This window comes from Ambystoma mexicanum, chromosome 6q, assembly GCF_040938575.1.
Source record: "Ambystoma mexicanum isolate Mex_15411 chromosome 6q, UKY_AmexF1_1, whole genome shotgun sequence".
NCBI lineage: Eukaryota > Metazoa > Chordata > Amphibia > Caudata > Ambystomatidae > Ambystoma > Ambystoma mexicanum.
In genome coordinates, this window is record NC_090937.1 from 283,661,940 (window position 1) to 283,681,592 (window position 19,653).

The 19,653-nt window shown below is 43.1% G+C and overlaps 1 protein-coding gene across 2 annotated transcripts in view; it reads right to left on the minus strand.

Annotated features, from left to right (window-relative positions):
• FOCAD (focadhesin) overlaps positions 1-19,653 on the minus strand; it is a 2,926,805-nt gene that overhangs the window by 1,301,555 nt on the left and 1,605,597 nt on the right. The gene's annotated exons all lie outside the window — the stretch shown is intronic.

Sequence of the window (19,653 nt, forward strand, 5' to 3'; positions counted from 1 at the left end):
TGCAGCTGCAACACTTTTTAGTGGCTACAGTTTTAGAAAGTTAAAGTCTTTCTTTCAGTTTGTGGGACTCCATTTCATTTAAAAAACGCAGTACTACAAATACCAACATGATTATCTGTTTCCGGCCATTAGTGATGCTTGGAAAATTGAACAATTGTCTCTAGCAAGTACATTCAAAGGCAAACGATTCAGGCTAGCCGGCGATGGACAGTGCGACAGCCCTGGATTTTCTGCCAAGTTCTGCACCTACCACTTTCAGGACATGGATAGTAAGAAAATTGTGAGTTCGGTGGTCGTGCAGGTAACACAATGTACATCCTCAGTGGCCATGGAGAAACTAGGATTTATAAAATCAGTGGAATATCTGCAATCGAGGGGAATGCACATCGACCTCATAGCGACGGACAGACACGTTTCAATTGCCAAGACAATGAGAGAGCAGTTCCCACATATTAAACATCAGTTTGATGTATGGCATCTTGCTAAATCAATCAATAAGAAAATCTCGGCTGCAGGGAAAAAAAAGGTTTGGAAAGTATTTCAGAGTGGTCCCAGTCTATCAGCAACCATCTTTGGTGGAGCTCCAAAACTTGTGAAGGGTCAGTGGAAATACTACTTGAAAAATGGCAGTCACTGATGCACCACTGTACCAACGTGCACCGCTGGTCAGAAAACCTACATTTCCACCAATGTGAACATGGACCTTTGTCCCCAGTGGAGGCACAGAAGAAGAAGTGGTTGAATCCATCTTCACCGACACACAAAGCCATTGAGAAGATTGTTTTCGATAAAACTCTATCAAGAGATTTGAGGGGACTGACAGAATTCTGTCACACAGGAGGTTTGGAGGTGTTCCACAATATGTGCCTAAAGCACAGGCCAAAGCGCTTGCATTTCAGCATACAGGGCATGAGACATAGGACTCTACTAGCGGTCTTGGCCCATAACGAGAATCTCGGCCGCAAACAATCTAGGACTAAGGGTAATGTAAGGATGCCTCGCTACACTAAGGCCTTTTCAAAAAGAAGTAAGCAATGGGTGATCAAACCAGTCTATGAGGAAATGGAGTTCGACTTTGTCAAAAGCCTTATTGTTGCTGTATAAGAAAAGCACAGATATGGAATTTTGAACGTTTCTGTGCAGAGCACTGATCCATTGCCACCCAACATTGCCACTGTGCCATGTCCACCCAAAGGAGAGCTGGTTGTGAAGTACAAATCCCGGTTTAAATAATTGTAATACGATTGTCTTTTTGTAAATAAATGTTATTGTACAGTGTGCATACAAAGTACGCTAACCCTAACCCCTACCTTCACCATCCTGGGTGGCGCACAACCTGGGTGTCATCTTTGAATTCTCTCTCTATTCACCTCATATTGCTGACCTTGTCTATATGTGTATGTATATATTTTTGTTGATGTAACTAATTTTCGCAATCTCTTCTAAATGCTGGGCACTGTTAACCGAGGGGAGGCTTGCGTATTGCAAATAATAAAACAAACAATAAATCTCACTTTCAACTCAACTCCTCGGGTACTTTATACTTTCCCTGACCTTCCCCAAAAAATTAAAAGTCTCAATAGTTATGGTTCTTTGGGGCTTCAAAGCTCGCAGACAACGAGGACAAAATTGGGGGCCTTAGAACGCGCCAAGTGAGCCGTTGCAGATGGGAGAGAAGCCAGTTCACATTTGCACATTGAGGCGCACTACATAGATGGATTCGAAACTTCAAGTTCTCACAGATGGCTTTACTACGGGATGTTGCAAAGAAAGAATGTATGCTCATTTCTAGTGAAGGTCAGCGGCTTTGATTTTCAGCTCACGCCCTGAAGAGGCCCACAACTCGCACTGGCAGTATAAGGTTCTATTGTTTTTTGACCTTCAGAGACATGGACCATGCCGAAGTTTCATGTTAGTTCAGTATACGAAAAATTGTTGTCAAGAGCACAGTGTGATTTACGGACTGCATTATGTAGAGACACAATGGAAATTGCAAATATAATGCAAGTAACTCTTTAGACACTTTTATACCGGAATGAAGAATTAATGAATGGATGCATGAATAAATGAATGAATGAAGAGCTTGGAAAACGTTTGTGGGATCGTCCTTGTAGCGGGCACATGGGCATGCAGGTCCACATTCCACACGCATGTAGACAAAAAGTTGTTTCTCATTGTGTACTAACCTCGATTTATTTTGTTAGTTTTCGCATTGATTTTAGAGATGAACATACTCCATTGCACTATCCTTGAAAGCAAATAGTTTCAGCTCGGCCGTAATAAATAAAATGAATAATATTAATAAAGATCGGCTGGCGAGACTAATTATAAATTTTATGTTTTCAAACCAGGTATATCCTTCCCTTTTGCCACTGCCATCAGTTTCAGACACTGGCAGATGGTTTTTTTAACCGCCAGCTGCAGCTTAATGTGAACAACTGCACAATCCTGATGATTTTATGGGACGATCGCAAAGGGCCCAAATGCCCTTACGCGGTACTAGCGGCTAGAAGCAACATATCAACCTTTACGCTGGCCTAGTGCCTACTTGATGGAACAGCCTTGCGGTTCAACGTGCAACAAAAGTGCTTCTTTGAACGAAAACCAACACCCTGTGTACCATAAAGGAACAGCGTGTGACTCACGATAAACTTTTATGGATTTGCAGATAGAGAAAAAAGAAAATAAATGACTTTCGGAGTTCAAATGGCAATTGCTGAATATTCTATAAACATTTAATGTCAAATAAATGTACTTTACCAAATGTACCGTGTTGCTGTTTGATTTTAAAGTACAGTTTCATATTCCGAATTGTGGCGCCCTGTGTTGTGAGTTGATCTGTGTTGGTGTCCGGGTTCTGTGTGAAGTCGCGTAGAAGACGACTGGGCGCGTTTGCCTATGCAGCACAGAAACGTCACAGAGAGAGGGGGGGAATATGAATGTTTTGATAATGTCAGGCTCAGGGGCAGGGGATATGATTTAGTGCCAGGGCGATGGGGGAAATGATAGGATTATCACAAAATGGCAGCTCCCTGATGCCCGTTTTCACGTGCGTTTAATGGACCAAAGCTCGGGTAAGGTCCATAGGAAATTTTTCTAAAATCAAGCGATTTAGGATTAAAAACACATGGCCGACCCGTAGGGGCAATAAAACATTTTGACCGAACCTTTCCTTTAAGCCCTCCAGTAGCTCAGACTGCCACCTCCAAACGAACCTCAAACATCTGAAACCAGACTTTTTTTCCAAGACCTTGAGATCTAACCATTCACATGAGGTCTCATGCAAATGCACAGTGTTTTTGAGGCAGTAAATATCCCAATGACAAATTAGAAAACAAACAACTATTAGTTCAATGAGAAATTGATAAAGCCACTGCAGTCTTGGTTATGTAAAATCATCAATCACATTCAGAAGTGTGAGAAATAGTTGGAATGCAGATTAAAGTGGCAATGTTCACCAAGACTCACTGCACCTCAATACAAATGAACTTTGAGGCAAACTATAAAGCAGAAAAGAGGGTACCAAGTATTTTGTAGCTTTCTAATCAATATAAGAACATCTTAGACAGAAGGCATGTATGGCCTATCTGTTCTAAAGTCACCTTTAGGGAGGAAAAACTGAGATTTCACTGTATTGGTTTTACACTGTTACACATTGTTGGGTTTGAAGCCTAGCCACAGACCTATTCTCTAATGGCATTCACTCCCACTGCCAATTTGTTTTTAGGGGAGAAAGGATTTCTACCAAGTTAGCAGACTAAAAAAAAGGGATCAGTAGTTCCGAAGTCTGAGGTCTGGTTTTCAGAATGCACAAAAACTGACCAGCCACCTTGCACGCACGGCCCTGTTTAATCCTGAACCTTGGGACAAAAAGAAAAACCTTGGTAAATCAGCCAGCGGTGTGGGCTGCACACCCAAAAGTCCACTTAGTGGTTTTCAATAGGGGTGTCACGGTATTAGTTTTATGACTGTACAATAACCTTCTTGCCAAATGACGGTATATCATGGTTATCGCGGTGTAGCAGGTGGAGTTAACTAATCTTAACAAATATTTTCTAAAAGGTCATAAATTGTCAGATTTATCATCATAAACAAAACCAGGCACCCAGGGCCAGAATTGGACTTTTCAACATACTTTCCACTGAAATGCCACCCCTTGCTTCTACCAAACACAAACACGTGTGGAGAGGAGGGGGGGGGGGGTGCCCTGCTGCGACTGGCAAAGCAAACTGAATAGCTTTTCTTCAGTGGTCCTTTAGGATTTTAGCTCCCCCCCACTGGCTACTGGTGAAGATGAACATGTTGCCATCTTGATAATCTGCATGCCACAGATCAATGGAGTCTGATGGTAGTATACGCTTGTGCGCATACACACACGCACACACACTCTCTCTCTTTATGTTACAGCCTTTAGTTTTCTTCCGGGCCAAAAGGTGTTCAGTAATCACAGACATGTTACCCTTTGGTATGGCAGCAGGGAATACCCACAGAGATGATTAAATTTCGCAGTGTGACTTATTATATGTAAATTCAATGAAAGAACCAGGCAAATCCCCCATTGTCATATGTTTAGAAAACATTATCCATTATAAATATATAAACTCCAAAGCCATCAACCCAAAGTCCCGGGAGGATAGCTCAGCGGTAACGTGCGTGCCTTGGAAGCAAGACGACACGAAGCAACACAGGTTCGATCCCTGGGTCCGCGCTTAGAAACCTCTGGGTGCTTAAGTGCGTTATAAATACGCAACGAAGACAAAAACAATTACGTAACTAAATAAACAAAACCAATTTCTTTAACAGCGCCTCGATGCCCGCAGGCTGTGTGAGCGCTTTAAAAAAAATGTACATTAAAAAAAAAAAACTCTTCCTTCTTGGCACTGTATTTATTCTTCCTATTGCTAACATATTGCTTTTGTGTCAGGCACGTGTGGTTTATGGAATGGCATTAAAAACTGCTCAAACTGAAACTACTTAGCAGACGGCACATCCAACAGTGCAAGACCAAGACTGTGCAGCACTTGCTTACTGCAGCCTTTCCAAATCAGATTGAAAAGCCCACTTAACGGTATGAACGGTATACCGGTATAAACAATGTGACGGTTATTATTGTTCAATTAAGTGGTTCACGGTATCTTTAACGGTATACCGTAATACCGTTGCATCCCTAGTTTTCAATATTTATTATAATTGAAAAGAACGGTAGTACAACTCTAAAAAAGCAACAATCTTGGTTTATTCACTAATAAATATTGTCTTTGTCAATAGATTGCTTGTAATGTAGAGGCAGATGCGCAATTCGGCCTATACATTTTGGACAATTGTGTCCTTCCTCAGGGCCTATACAATCATCTAAGTAAGTTTGAAAATATATCATTAACCAACCATGGTAAATCGTCACAAAGAAATAGCAATATAACAGATCGGCAAATACGAATTGCACTGTAACAGACATTGTATAAACATGTAACAATACATAATACGTACGGTGGGAGAAGCAGGAAAAGGAGAAATAAAAAGATGTGCATTAGCTTCTGTAGTTGCAATTGTTGGTGTTGAGTCGTCACTAAGAAAATCTAATCAAATGGGTGCTGACCTGATGCTGCTATCGAAACGTGAGACATTCTGTAATAAAGAGACAATATGAAGAAATGTCTGTGTTGATGGGAATGTTTAAAATTAAACAGGCTGCCAGCTGTGTTCAAGCTGCAACGTGGCAGGAGAGTTTTCAATGGGTAACTTCTCAGTTTCTGACCAGTTATGCAAAACTCTATTCTTCAAAACGACGCTGTGCACAAGGGAAGTCCTCGCATGTATAACAATTGCAACTTACGCGATCCCGAGGGAATGCTTGGAACTGCTACCGCTAATCTGGAAAAATGTACAGATTCATGTCAGGGCACAACATATTATTGAATGGATCTATTCATCATGATTCTCGCATCGGGAGCAGAGTGCTTACCTTAGTGTTTAGGAGTGTGTCCATTCGCGTATACCGCAGTGCGCGTGTAGGCTTGTAAGTAATGAAGCGACAACAGCTGTTGTCATGGACACCAAAGTAAAAAAGTTTCACACTTCCTAGGTTGGCCATCTTGGAATGGCTCTGCCTATGTATTACAGATATGATATCTTATATGTGGTGTTTCACTATTAAACTGATTGCACGTTGCGATCGTAAAAACAATCTGTTTTCTATATGGAAAAAAATCGTACATAATGTGAGATGTTCGCTCTTGTATCTCTTGTATCTTAACTGTACAGAACTTGGGTATGCATCAGAGCGTGTGTGCTCAAAGGCGTGAGAGATACACAGAGGCTAGCTACAGTGTGGATGGAAGCAAGACGTGAAAAAAGTGGGTCTGGTCAGAGGAAGTACGCATACGTAATAATTGGACGAAAACTGTATAATTCGCTGGTGTGCTAAACGTTTATGCTGAAAGAAATGCTATACTGCTGACTGTAGTTGAAGTATACATATAATGTGCAAAGTAGAAAAGCCGTGGGGTATCGTCCATGAGGCTACATATGTGTTGGAAAATTCGAAAATGGTCAATGAAAGATGTCTGCCTCGTGATACAGAACAGTTATCATGGTAGTGTTATTAAAGATAACTCGTTAGAACAAATAGCTACATATACCAATCATTATACATGCAAAGACAACATGAACTACATGGTGTTCATGAGTCTCAGCAGCGATGCATGGACTCTCTGCCATGGAAAATAAATTGCTAAGAATTGTAGCCATTCTACGTTCCATTACCATTCAGTGAACTACATTAGTACTGTAGTCTGTAATGTATGGACTTGCTAACATTGATCAAAATAAATAGCTGTGAATTACACAATTCCAAGTTAAAATAACATTCAATGCACTACATTAGATCTGTAGTCTATGATCTCTAGACTAAGTATAATTTAAAAAAACAGTTAAGGTCCCATTCTTCGTTCATCCCACCGGGGGCGAGAGAATCAAGTCTTTCAATCCAAAAGGCTTCTTGTTGGGCTCTTTTCTGATTTGCATCAATGTGCTGGCCCTTCACTTGTAGGATTTCGAGTACTTGGAATCTGAGTTGGGACACTGAGTGACCTTTTTCGACAAAGTGTCTAGCCACTACTGATGTTTGGTTGTTAATCCTGATACTACACTTATTTTTTCAGCCAAAGAAGCAGACGCCATCTTAGGTCTGATTAGAGAAACAACACAGTCTATCACCAACACTGACCCACAGAGTAAAATCAAACAGTTGGAATACACCATCAGGAAGGCAAGTAACAGAAAGCTACAAGCTGTTACCTTAAGTAGATACTATAAAACACAAAGGATCCCCAGAGGCTCGAGAGTACCACTTCGACCCACATTGTGTAAGGAAATCAAAAATGTTGTAGCAAAATGGGAACAGATACTCAATAAGTGTTCTCTCAACTTGATCCTATTGACTATTAAAGAACTATCAGGCAACATTGAACAACTGGAAAAAGAAATTGATGTTCTATCAAAAGAAATCACTGATATAACCAATGCTGAATCCTTTACGGAGATTCTAACAGATATTAACATCAGATTCGAAGGATACAAATCTGATTTGGAAGCAAGTGAAGTGAGAAAACTTAAGCGCGCCACTTAAGACTACCTCAATAACGAAGTCTACACCTGGGCTGATAAGTACCAGTTTCAAGGCCCAAGACCCAACAAAACATTGACAGACAATAGTAGTTCAGAATCAGAAACGACAGAACATAGCAAGAACCAATCAAGAAACAATCAGACAGCTAGCACCTCAGGAACAGCGAATAAACCAACAACCTCCACCAATCTAACAAGTGACACTTTTTAGGAACTAGGCCAAAGAGGAAAAGGACGAGGAGAAGGAAAAGGAAGAAACCAAGGAATGTTAACCCAATTCCAAACTCAATGGAACCAGTAATCAATTTAGACAAAAGAATTCTAACTCAGCACGAAAACAAAATGTTAGAGAAACGTTTGAAATTCGAACCAACTTACAGCAGTACTATGTTCAACACAAAAGTAGAAATACACTAACTGATACAGAGACTTAAACAAAGTATTCTTTGCAGATTTAGCAGCACAAGCAAAATCTAATGAACAAGAATTCAAACCTAAAAGTACATTCTCTGAGCCAATAAACGTACCCTCATTTCACAAGATGGCATTCTCTGACATCACGAAAATCCAACTTAGAAGTCCCACAATTCATAAATAGAGGAGAACTCTCGCAAATAAAAGCATTATTTTCAGACGCAACTATTACCATCAGACCCGCAGATAAAAGAGGGGCCATTGTGATTCTAGACACAGATGATTACAAAAACGAATGTATAAGACAATTATCAGACCAAAGTACATATGCCAAACTGGAAAACAACCCCACAATGGAACCTTGAAAGCATTTTGACTATAGGTGAGGAGATAGAATTGATAACAGTAAGGATTTGATCTTCTGTGTTATCATCACATCCCAAAATACCACATTTATATATGTTACCATAAATTCACAAAAGACTTGAGAATCCCCCAGGGAGAACCACAGTTGCGGCAACAGGAAGTATCCTAAAACCACTTGGAACATACATTGACTATTTTATGCAGCCATTTATACAAAAAACTTCAGCTTATGTAAAAGATACCACCCATTTCTTACAGATCCGGAACCAGATCGAGTTAACAGAAAATTACATCCTTTTTAAGATTGACGTCAACAGCTTATACACCAAGATTCCACACAACTTAGGTCAAGAAGCAGTGGAATGGAAGAATCTATAGGAGCCTCCAAGGAATTTCTGATGATACTCCTAAACTTAATTTCCCTTAATTCTTGCTTTGAATATAACCAATCATTCTATCTTCAAACATCTGGAACGGAGATGGGAGCTACCGTGGCACCAGTTTATGCCAACACCTTTATATATCGTTTTGAATCAACACACATACTAGAACATCAAAAGTGGAAGAAACATCAAGAAATGGGTTCGATACATCAATGTTTTTGTAGTATGGAGTGGAAGTACAGATGACCTCAAAGAATTCCTTATATATTTGTACGGTGTAGATACCCGTATTCAGTTCACTATGGAGATCGGTAACCCAGATGTGCATCACCTAGACGTTCAAACTAAAATAAAACAATACCATATATTGTTATGTTATGTTATTTTGCACTTATATAGCGCCTTATATACCATTGGTATGGTCTGAAGGCGCTTGTAGGTTGAACGCCCTTGGGAACCGAAGTTCAGATCAGTAGGGAGAGTCAAAAGGTGCGTGTGAGCACCGGGTATGTGTGCAGCTCGTGCGGTACTCGTGTAATAGCTGCTTCTTAGCGGTAGGTGTGGTGGTTGAGAGATCAGGAGAATGTGTTCGTTCTGGCAGGATTTATCCGGAACGGATGTGGCTGCGTTAAGCCTGAGGAAAACGCCTGGCTGGGGGTGTGGAACCAGCAGTGATTACATAGAATGATGTGGAGTAAGCGGCGGAATGTTGGTATGAGAACAGTTATACCGAATGGTGTCATAGTATCTCTGTGTTCTAGTTGAGTGGTGATGTAAGGAGAGAGTAAGCATGGTCGTGTGGTATGATCGGTTATATGCTCTTTCACAGAGCACACTTCTAATTGCAACTTTCCCAGAGAGGGTACTGGGCGCACTTCTAAATACAGTTTTCCACAGAGAGGCTATTGGGCACACTTCTAGATTCAGTTTACTAGAGGCTATTGGGCACACTTATAAATGAGACTTTCCGGAGTGTCTATAGGATACATTTCTATAGTCAACTTTCACAGATGCTATTGGGAACACTTCTAAATTCAACTTCACAGAGCGACTATTGGGAACACTTCTAAATTCAACTTTACAGAGCGTCTATTGGATACACTTCTATAATCAACTTTCACAGAGGGTATTGGGCACACTTCTAGATGCAACTTTCCAGAGTGTCTATTGGGCACACTTCTAAATGCAACTGTCACAGAGGATCTTGGGTACACTTCTAAATTCAGTTTACCAGACAGGCTATTTGGCACATTTCTAAATTCATGGAGAGGCTATCGGGCACGCTTTCTTAATGCATCTTTCACATGTTAACATTTACAATTCCATCTAGATGCGACGCAGGCCAATATTCACAACTCCATCTAAGTGTGGACATGCTAACATTCACAATTCTATCCAAGTGTGGACATGCTAACATTCACAATTCTATCCAAATGTGGACATGCTAATATTAACAACTTTACTCACCAAACCCACAGATAGGAATAACTTCCTTCACATATTAAGTTTCCATTCACCCAGGGGGGGTATGGAGGCATGGCCAACCGGCATGTAGAGCAGAGGTGCCCCTCGAGAGCTCTCCTGCTTGATCCGGTACATAACGATCCTACGTGCACCAGAAAGAGCGGAATAGGGAGTAAGTGCTCCCCAAGTGACCAGCGGCCTGTGAGCAGAATGCAGCACCAGCTGTCATGGCCACTTGCCCAGGATCACAGGAGTGGCACCATCAAGTGGAGGGAGCAGGGGGCATCATGGTTCACGCACGTCCCTTTAGGACGTTTATACATGGGGGGCCTGGTTGGACGCAGTCCTGGCGCCTTTGGCGCCAGGCTCATGGAAGAACTCATTATGGGCAGAAGTGCTTGGAATGGAACAGGAACTCTTATTATGGGCAGGAATACTCTCAAGAACTCTCATTTGTGTGTAACTAGTCCGGATGTGGTCTCCATCTGCACGTGAAACATCTAGGTGTGGCATGCAGGACTGTGGTCTTAAGAGTTAGGTTGTATACGAATTGTTCGTTTTACAACTGTTCGAATTACAATTGACCTTTTCACAATTGACCGAATTGTGAAGGTCAATTGTAACATATGTGGGGGGAAACCCCCCACAACCCACCACCCAACGCCAAACCCCCGAAAACCCATATATATATATATATATACGGTCAATTGTGAAAAGGTCAATTGTGACCCTTTAAATTCGGTCAATTGTTCATTCGAACAATTGTAAACGAACAATTTGGGTAATACCAAGAGTTAAGCTATAAAAGCCAGCCCAACCCCAAGGCACACGCTTCCCGTTATTCTGCACCTCCATGCAGCGTTAACGCTCACCGTCGCCTGGGATTCATCTTACCTGAAGGGATCCTGCCATCAACATCCATACTTACCATATGGAGGATCTGGCTCTCACCTGTACGCTTCTTCCCGACACCACGGCTCACCTGCAAACATCTCGAGAGTGCAAACATCTTCTTCCTGGCACCGCGGCTCACCTGCAAACATCTCGGAGCACAGACAGCATCATCTGGGCACCGCAGCACAACGCACTCCATCCGAACTCCCAGCACTTGCAAAAGAAAGTCAAAAGACAAAGTTAGACACTTAACAGACATTACGTTATGGGCGAGCTGCCATTAAACCTTGCGCCTTCCCTAAAGCTATCACTCACCTGCTGCTGGACATCGCTGTCGCATCTATCTACCAATCAGCTTCGTTCCGTGCCTCCACAGCTGTTAGGCGCATTTCCACCTATTTGGGATAAAAAAGAGAGGAAAAACAACAACATTGAGAGCAATAACATCAAGACATTGAGAGAAAGAAGAAAGAGGGGAAAAAACAAAAGACATTGAGAGAAAGCAGAAAGAAGAACTAAGTCGCAGCTGGACTGGACTATAACTCAGGAATCAGTGAAGTAACTTGATTCCATCAACAAGCGTCCCTGCCAGAAGTAGCAGGACGGAGAGCTCATCATTCACACTTACTAGGTGAGCTTTATGGGCGCTCCGTGCCCACAGAAATCGCACCTTGGGTCAAAGGGGTTGGGAGATACCACAGTAACCTATCAGCGCATTCACGTTTTCCCATATCCACGCAGGAGCAGTGCCACCGATTGTCGCCGCCCATAGCTTATCTACAGGGGACGAAATCAAAAGGGGGGCGATCTAACTCCAGGGAGGGCTGCAACCTTACCCAATGCCTCTGCAGAGACCAGGTGAGTGTAACACCAACTTTCGTCCGAGAAACAGAAGAATTAGCCACAGGAGAGATTGAGTCAGACATGCCATATGGCCCGGAAAATGGCGCCGAAACGTTGCATATGATCGAGAGCAGAGACGGAGCGCTGACCGGCAGCTGGTGATCCGAAGATCTGGAACAACAGCCTACAAGCGGCCCGGGGAGACCCTGCAGCCGTGTCACCTGCGACAAAGAGGCCGTAAGAGCGAAGCGCTGACCGCAACAGAGAGCCCCACGTAGTGCATAGAGTAGCCACTGCATGAGACGGGATCGGAAGAAGGAAGCGTTACAGCGACCGGACGCCCCACGTGACACAGCAAATACAGCAGCCGTGGAGGTCGGGAAGTAACACACGCCATCCGTGAAAGGCCCCCTACGAAGAACTAAATAAGCATCTGAAAGCTTTTTGATCCTGCAGATACCAGAACACTCGGGAAGTGGATAACACTGCGAACCAACCGCTCCCCTGACCCTCATCCTAAAACAGAATGAATCGCGCACCAGGAGAGAAGCAGAGACAGTTTAAGAACGGGTTGAGACACTCTCAGGTACTGCTACGAAGAACCCGCGGACCCCTAACAAAAGACAGAACGCCACACAGCCAGCAAAACGTGGGAAAAACAAAAAGGCGAGCTAAGGAACACAATGAGGCTGAGGACTACTTAAAAGGGCAATGAGATAAAGCCCCGGTTTGCGACACAGCCCGGACCACAGTGGGACATAGCAGAGACACCAACCATCCAGAAAGTCACTGTAAACCGCAGACCCAAAGGGAAGTGGTCAGCCAGCAGACCCCGGGGAACAAGAAAAGACAGCACAATAATACAGGGCATCAGAACCACGCAAGTAGACCACACAAGTGCGAACACCACCAGGAGGCACATTTTTGACAGGGCATCCAGAAGAAAACCGCAACAAACAGACCAGCAACCAAGGTTGCAAGAGCTAGACACCCACTATGTCCCCAGAAGAACTGAAATACTGACATCAGGAGACTGAACAATTAACCAGGGCTTAACTGAGCCAGATTGCGAATACGAATCGGCTGATGACCAACTGCAATTGAAACGGTATTCCAAACCAGAACCAAATGACAGCAGGAAGGAGGAAAACATCGACGTAACCCAAGCAGGCAATAATGGATACCTATACAAGCAAAAATGAAGCATGTGGAGACCCCACAGACCAGGGAGAGCAACAAGGGCACAGAGACCCAGATACCCCACAAAACCCAGAACAAGATACTAGAAGCAATAGCTGCGATGCGTACCTCCATGGAAACACACATCGGGGAGATTAAATGTGATGTGAACCTACTATGACAGGATGTGCGCAACCTTGCCAGCAAGGTAGGTGACGCAGAACAAAAGCTTGATGAGACGGCATCTACGACCAAGGAACTAAAAGAGACGGTCCAAGAACTAACGACCAAGCTCAGACTGTTGCAAGAAAGAAGAGCGCAGAGGAGCAACATTAGAATACTGGGATTGCCTGAAGGGACAGAAAGGAGAGACACCACAGATTACATTGAAAACCTAATCCTCCAGGAGCTAGGACCCGGAGCCCTGTAGCAGGGATTCATGGTAGAGCACACCATGCCCTCACAAGAAAGCCTCCTCCAGGAGCCCCCCCCCCCCGCACCTCCAAGGCCGATCATTGCAAACGTTCTCAATTATCATGACAAAGAAAAAATCCTAGCCTTCTCTAGATCAGGCGGGGTGATCCAAAGAGGTTCAGCAACTCTGGCAATATATCCAGACTACACGATCCAAGTACAAAGACGGAGAGCACAATTTGTACCCACCAAAGAAAGGCTCAGATGCTAAGGAATCAAGTATATGCGCCTCTATCCCGCAAAATTGAAAAATATTGTATAAAGGAAAATCGCTGTTTTTTGAAACACCAGAAGCAACGAATGACTGGTTAGACGAACATAACCTGGGTCAGATCCAAGAAGAACAAACAGACTAGAACAGCCGCAATAAATAAAGCAGACAGCGTAATCGGCTAAAATCCAGACATTGCATGCACAACGAAATGAGGGAATGTAAGCAGGAACCTGCTATCTCAAGACTACTGTGTTCCAATCAAAAGCTCTAACCTGGCACACAGCCACACCAGAGCACATTACCCCCCACTCCAAATAACCTCTTACCACAGGCCAGGGCATTGAGCCCTGAACCCGAACCTAAAATGGACTAAGAGTACCCTAGAGTACTCGGCCACCAGCTTCCCTGGTTCCCACAGGAATATGGTGTAGACGCCTCTCCGGAACTATCCCAGTGAGCACCAAGTTAAATGTTATGTTATAGTTTAGTTATCAAAGTCACAAGTGTGACCAGACACAGACCAAGATGGTTGCAGAATAAACGAGTTGCAGGAAAACCGCATATCACAGATGCAAAGGAAGACTAAAAAAAGGAGCTGCAGTACAATTGAGCAGATAACTGAATAAGATAAAGAAGTGCATTTGGGGAATTGAAGATGGGCAAGACACCAAGACAAAATTCAAAAACATGTGACAATACCCCAAAGAAGCACACAACCACAATACGAGGAACCCAACATCAGGCAGCAAAGGAATGCCACAAAAGACTTGCAACAGATGGCGAATACTCTGAAAATTGTCACGTGAAATGTACGTGGCCTGAACAACTACGTTAAAAGGATGAGAGTCAGGGCCTATTTACGCAGAAAAGCCCTCCAGATAGCACTGCTACAGGAAACCCACCTGACACCCGACATACAGAAGCATATCTTTAGCAAATGGAGGGGTAAAGGGTATGGCTCAGCATATTCCAACTACGCTTGAGGAGTACTCAAATGGATTGCCCCAGGAACACCACTCCGAATATTGCACACACACACTCAGACTTGGAAGGGAGGGTCATAATACTACAAGGTTATATAGAGAGAAAGGAGTTCTGCATAATCAACACATATGCACCTAACCAGAACGCAGCAATGTTTTATCACTCATTATACACCACCTGGTCCCCGTACAGAGGCACCCACTGGCTTTGGGGAGGAGATTTTAATTGTGTACTAGACCCAACACTAGATAGATCAGAACACTCACCAGGACCACTCCCTCCCTCCACCAGAGCACTGATAACATTGGTAAAAGACTTGGAGCTCCAGGAAACATGACGATGGCTCCACCAAGATAAAGGAGAATTTTCATTTTACTCAAGTGCACACAAAGTATATACAAGAATTGACAATGTCCTTACGGGGGAAAGAACACCTGGGCAGCATAGTAGAGACAGCGTATGAAGGCAGGACCCTCTCTTATCATTCACCTATGCTAGTAACATGGGCCCTTACGGATTTCCCAGCGCCCATCCCAACATGGAAACTTTGGACAGAATCGTTACGAGATACCAGTTTTAGAGAGGACTTAAGACTTTAAACAGAACAGTTCTTTGAACATAATTCCGGAACTGTAGAAAATACACGCACGGTGTGGGAGGCTTATAAGATGGTCATACGGGGGGCAGCCATAACTACGGCAGGAGGGGTCCAAAAGGACCTAGAAAACCAAATATCTAGAGTAGAGGCTGAGATCAAAGAATTGGAAAGGGAGAACCCACCAAGGGAGGACAAGGAAAAGGGCCCCTATAGCATTAAGACAAAAGTGCATAGAACAATGGGAAAAGCATGGTAATTTCAGTTTTGCAAAATATACTGAAAAAATACACAGGCAGGGTGACAAATCAGGCCGTCTCCTAGCCTGGTTAGTCCGGGGACAAGATACCAGAGATGAAGCTGTTGAAATAACGGACGCGTGCGGTCACATTTGGCGATCGCAAACATAGATTAACCATACCTTTAGAGACTTCTATATCAAGTTATACGAGGATAATACGCAGTCTAGAAAAACAGAAATAAACAAAAGACTTGAAGCCATAGGGCTACCCACACCAACAATAGAACAACGGGAATTGCTAGACTGCCCACTCAACCTAGAAGAGATACAAGTAGTCATTGCCTCGCTACCCACTGTGAAAACACCAGGCAATGACGGACTCCCTGATGAATTTTATAAAGCATATACAGACCTACTAGCCCAGCAATTACTACTCGCTCTAGAAGAGGCATGCAAAGCAGGGGCCCTCCCATACACGATGGAACAAGCTCTAATACTCCCCATCCTGAAATTGGGGAAAGATGAAAGATTGTGCAAATCCTATTGGCCAATCGCACTGATGAACCAAGACACCAAGATACTCACAGCAGTATTAGCAGAACAGCTCAAAAGGGTAATTACTACACTGGTCCACCCGGACCAGGCAGGGTATGTCCCGGGTAGAGCCACAATGGCAAACCTAAGGCGGCTTCAGGCAGTTATAGACAGGACACACACTAGAACAGAAGGCTGTGCAGTGGCGGCATTTGATGCCATCAAGGCATTCGATTCCGTGCGATGGGAATGGCTGTTTGCCACCCTAGAACATTACAGACTAGGGCAAAGATTTCTGAGATGGATAGGCATACTTTACGCAAAACCTTTAGCAAGAATCCACACAGGAAAACGCATCTCAGACCCATTCCCGATCCGCAGAGGTACTAAGCAAGGCTGCCCGCTGTCGCCCCTATTGTAGATACTGGCGCTAGAGCCCCTGGCCATTTACATGAGAGACTCATTCCAAGACATTGGACTGCAAATAGGTATCCCTCTATGCAGACGATATACTGTTGTATGTCAAGCCCACAAAGGATAACCTAGAGACATGCCTAGAGGTTCTGGACACAGGAATCCACATAAGCAAAAATAAATCTGGTTTGTTTCCCCTAGTAGGATGGGCAGTCGCAACACTAGATAAGCTCCCCTTTCTTGATCTTCAGTGGAAACCACACACGTTCCGCTACCTAGGCATAAACATATGTCACAATGCAGCAAATACCCACATCACCAACACATTGAGGGCAAAAAAGGGCCTAGAAACATCCATAACATTCTGGGAAAAACTTCCACTGTCAGTAATGGGACAGATCTCGCTAATAAAAATGATAGCCCTCCCCAGACTACTATACCACTTCATAAATGTACCATACGTCATACTGAAGGCATTATCAGAAACCTCAACACAACATTAAGCAACTTTATATGGTGGAAAGTCCGGAAGAGTAGCTATAGAAATACTCTGCAGGGACTACACAGAAGGTGGAGTATGTCTCCCACATTTTGAATTATACTACCTAGCGGACCAACTGCAAAATGTAGCAAGCTGGCTGGCTGGCAGACACAGAGACAATAGAACACACTTTGCTGAGTGCTACTGTAACCCTGTACTACCTTAAAGAGGTGCAGTGGCTGGAGAAAAACAGAATTGCACGACCTACAACGTTCTTGCAGCTAGGACTACAGATAGGGAGCAGAGTGAAGAGAATGCTTAAATTACATGACCCATACTCTCCCCAGATACCGGTTGCAGCTCTAAATGGAACCAAAGGAGAACATTTTACACACAGCAGGACCCATTAAGAGAGCAAGAGGCTGATCACGGCAGGAGACCTAGCCCCAGAAGGAACAATACAGTAATTCCACGTCTTGGTTGAGACCCACGATCTATGCCAAGGTCAATACATAACTCATTAGATACTCGCCAGACAACTAAAGACTAGATGGCCATCCCTGATGACCGTGCAAACTAAGAACCCCGTGCTAGGTTTACTATACGACGTAACTGGCCGAGGACATATGGTATCTAGACTATATCAAACACTCCTGGAAGAGATACCCAAGGACCTAGCTAAAGGGAAACATATATGGGAAACAGAAATAGGAAGAGAAATCACAGACAAAGAATGGTTTAAAGCGATGTTATACCCCAAAAAGATATCTAGGAATGCTAGACTGAAACAGCTACAATTCTACATATTCCATAGAGCATACCTGACCCAAAAAAGGACATCACTCTTCCCAGGGGGAGGCACACTGAGCTGCCCAAAGTGTGGAGAACAGAAGGCAGATATGGGACATAGGTTTTGGTTCTGCCCGGTGATCCAGACGTACTGGCAAGAAATAGAAAAGTGACTGCGAACGTAACAGAGTAAAAGGCCAAGATTGGACAGTAGAGGCCTGCCTCTTAGTACTATACAAATATCCAAACAAAAACAGATCAATGAATAAAGGATAATAGACCTGGCATGGGCATTAGCCAAGCGGTGGATAGCAATAATGTGGAAAGCCAAAGAAGGACCAAAAGTGGAAATATGGTGGAAAGACCTGAAATGGTGGTCAACAGCAGAGACAGCGGTGTGGTATGAAGCGCTGAGACAAGGGAAATCGGGAAGCTGAACAGACATCACCACATGAAATGTTATAATAAAAGAACTATTCACCTTGCCAGATGATAAACCCCCTTGAATGTAGCATCTAACCAGGAGATAAGCTTGGAGGTCCTGAGAGATGTGCAATGATATGATATGATATTTTATTTGTATCGCGCTCGTACACTTGTGTTTCAAATGCCAAATGCCAAAAAGGCTTCCAACATCTGACATACTCAAGATCTGACCCAGGAACCAGCAATACCAAAAAGCGCCACTTTGTGACACGAATTACTGTTTGAAGTTGGGGTTATGGAGGGCACGGGACAGAGGGAGGGCACGGGAATCTAATGGACATTATGCATCCGAACAATGATTGAATGTGTTTACTTGTAACTGGTTAATCAATAAAACAAATAAAATTAAAAAAAAGTTTCCATCCACTGAACATCCTAAAGAACTTATGGACAAATGCTTAGGATCAAAAGGATTGTCAGCAATCCTGAAGAATGCTAAGAGCAATTAGCTATATTGCAACAGAAACTATGTTACAGGGGATACCCAGAAGAAGATTTACAAAAAGCACTATCTAAAAATAACAAGTGTAGCGAGAATCTCTTATTGAAAACACCTAAACGAGCAAGTCCAGAATTAGTATTTGTCTCAAAATACTTGATACAAAGCAGACACATCAAACAAAGTATAACCATACATTGGAACATTTTAATAATTGACGAGAGAACAAAAGGTCTATGGCCTCAGCCACCTGTGTTTGCCGATCAGAAATATAACAATCTCCGGAAACATGGTAGTAGACACCAAAGGCATAACAAAAACTAAAAGTCCTGATAAGCACCCGGGAAAACATCCCTGCCTAAATTGCGGCAATTGTAATAATGTGAGAAATACCATTTACAGCATCAAATGCCTCTGTGGCATTTATTTTGTTAGGGAAACAGCCAGAAAAGTGAGCATAAGGATGAATGAACACAAGTCCTGTATCAGGAATAACAACCAAACTTCAGCAGTGGCAAGACACTTTGTCGAAAAAGGTCACTCAGTGTCCCAATTCAGATTCCAATACTCAGAATTGTACAAGTGAAGGGCCAACACATTGATGCAAAGAAAAAAAGGGCCCAATGAGAAGCCTTTTGGATCGAAAGACTTGATTCTCTCACTCTGGCGGGATGAATGAAGAATGGGACCTTAACTGTTTTTTATAATTATACTTAGAGATCATAGACTACAGATCCAGTGTAGTACGTTAAATGTTAATTTAATTTGGAATTGTGTCATTCACAGCTATTTATTTTGATCAATGTTAGCAGGTCCATACATTACAGACTACA